Here is a 2,500-nt window from a genome sequence, read left to right as displayed (position 1 = left end):
AGGTCTTCCCCCTCAAATGTCCGGGGGGTATCAGCACGGCTCCGGTGCAACTCGCCGAGCCACCGATCCTCTCCGCTGTGTGAAAAAAACGAGACAAAAAACAGAGCTGAAGTGAGCGAGTTGCTCCTTCATTCGGCCTGTTGAACATTTGCATCATTTGAATTACAGCCGAGCGCGGACTGTAGTCTTCAGAACAAACTGAACCCCCTTCACCCCCCTCCCTCTGCCTCTCAATGTTACATTAGCCCATGTATAGCTGTCGGCTCTGATATATTGCTGCTGCAGCCAGCTGGCCGGCCGTTGGACGGGGGGGGGGCTTCCCCATGACGGATTCTTCATGCCCACCAAACTGCATCTAATCCTGGCGTGAGTGTTGTTTTGCTGCCACCGTGCACTAACACTAGCCTGTCATTAGCGAGAAGATGGCATGATTTGCATTGGGTTTGTCCTGGGGACGGCAGTGATAGGAGCTCTCCCCTGACCCAGCCTCTTATCACACCCGGCGTAATTGCATTACCGGAGGAGCGATGCGGCGAACCCTCCCCGTGTCGGACCCCGAAGCGCCGCGCGCGTAATAACAAATCTGGATTTAATTTGTCGGCATTATCTTGGCAGAGCTGAAAGAGGCCGCGGGTGGGGGTGGGAGCGGCAGCAACGAGGGCCTCTAACGTGATGCGTCGCTCCTCGTAGACGTTAATGCAGGAAGTTGGAGTGAAAGTGACACTAATTCACGACCAGCGTGCCGTCTCGGAGCACTTAACCTGCCACAGGAAGAGGTTTCTCAACCCCCCCGAGGCTGCATCTTAATCCTCTCCACAATCCCCCCCCCCCCCCCCCCCCACCCATTGTAAGGGGTCAGACTTCCACTATGTGACCGGCGGTTTGATCCCTATGTGATTTTTATCATGAATCTATCAGCTCGCGCTGCATTCTGCAGCAGATTAGGAAACGGCAGAGACACTTTGTTTGAGCCTGCGGGGAAATTCATCCACAACACCAAAACAGAGGGATGTGACAGAGAGACATAAAGCACGCACAACGCACCATAAACCCCGAGTGAAAGACTAAACTCTTCATACATCCAGTTTATTTCACCATAAAACATCACACACACACTTTTAAGTGTTAACATAAAACTTGACTTTTCTCATTCAAAAAATGGCATCCAGGCCACAGTTTTTCCATCAGTTCCATCTTTTCCTTTTTCATCCTTAAATCTGTTTCTCCCCATGCGTACATGTTCTTTTCCATGTCATTCCATATATTTCGTTTTAAATCCTCTTTTCCATTCATTTCCAATGCATTTCCCCCTACTTTTCCTATTCTTCTGTTCCAAAACATTGCATTTATTTTTATGTATCTTTGGGCATTTTAGGCCACCGTTTCTGACATGACAGCTTAGACTTGAAAGGGGAGAGGGGGGGGGTGACATACAGCAAAGGGCCGCTGGTCGGAGTCCAACCCGTGGCCGATGCCTCACGGACTAAGCCTCTTTATATTACCCAGGCACCCCTTTTAAATTTCTTTTCATTGGGGTTCTGGTATCCAATACATGACTTTAAGTTCCGTCCATGTATAGACCCCTGCTCTGGTGGATCCCCCTCTCATTCCCCCTGCTCTGTGATCCCCTCCTTTCCCCCTGCTCGGTGGATCCCCCTCTCATTCCCCCTGCTCTGGTGGATCCCCCTCTCATTCCCCTGCTCAGGTGGATCCCCCTCTCATTCCCCCTGCTCTGGTGGATCCCCCTCTCATTCCCCCTGCTCTGGTGGATCCCCCTCTCATTCCCCCTGCTCAGGTGGATCCCCCTCTCATTCCCCCTGCTCTGGTGGATCCCCCTCTCATTCCCCCTGCTCTGGTGGATCCCCCTCTCATTCCCCCTGCTCTGGTGGATCCCCCTCTCATTTTGCTTGTTTGTCTCTCTCTCTCTTATTTACACACACACACACACAGACACACACACACACACACACACACACAGACACACAGACACACACACACACCAGTCAATGCTCGGTTTATGTGTGTCCAATCAGAAGCATGACAATAAAAATGAGTTTTTAAATTTATATTAATGTGAAAAATGTCGACAAGAGAAGTCGGCAACAAAATGACAACGGATTAAAAAAGATGAAAGCAAAGAGTTACAGTTTTAATGAAAATCCAAAATCAAATAACGCAAAAAAACAACAACCTTTGAACGAAGAGTTTGATTCTGGAGCAAATAATGAAGAGCAATCAAAAGCTCATGATAGACAGACAGACACACACACACACCACCCCTCTCCACACACACACACACACACCACCCACACCCACACAACACACACACTCTCCACACACACACACACAACACACACAAACACACTCACACCACACACCACACACACTCTCCCACACACCACACACCACACACACACACTATCACACACTCTCACACCACATACACTACAACCAAAACACGACACCACACACACTAGCAGACACACGCACAATCGCCGTC

The sequence above is a fragment of the Etheostoma spectabile genome, chromosome 10 (genome assembly GCF_008692095.1).
Source record: "Etheostoma spectabile isolate EspeVRDwgs_2016 chromosome 10, UIUC_Espe_1.0, whole genome shotgun sequence".
Lineage (NCBI taxonomy): Eukaryota > Metazoa > Chordata > Actinopteri > Perciformes > Percidae > Etheostoma > Etheostoma spectabile.
Note: the sequence above shows the minus strand (reverse complement) of the source record.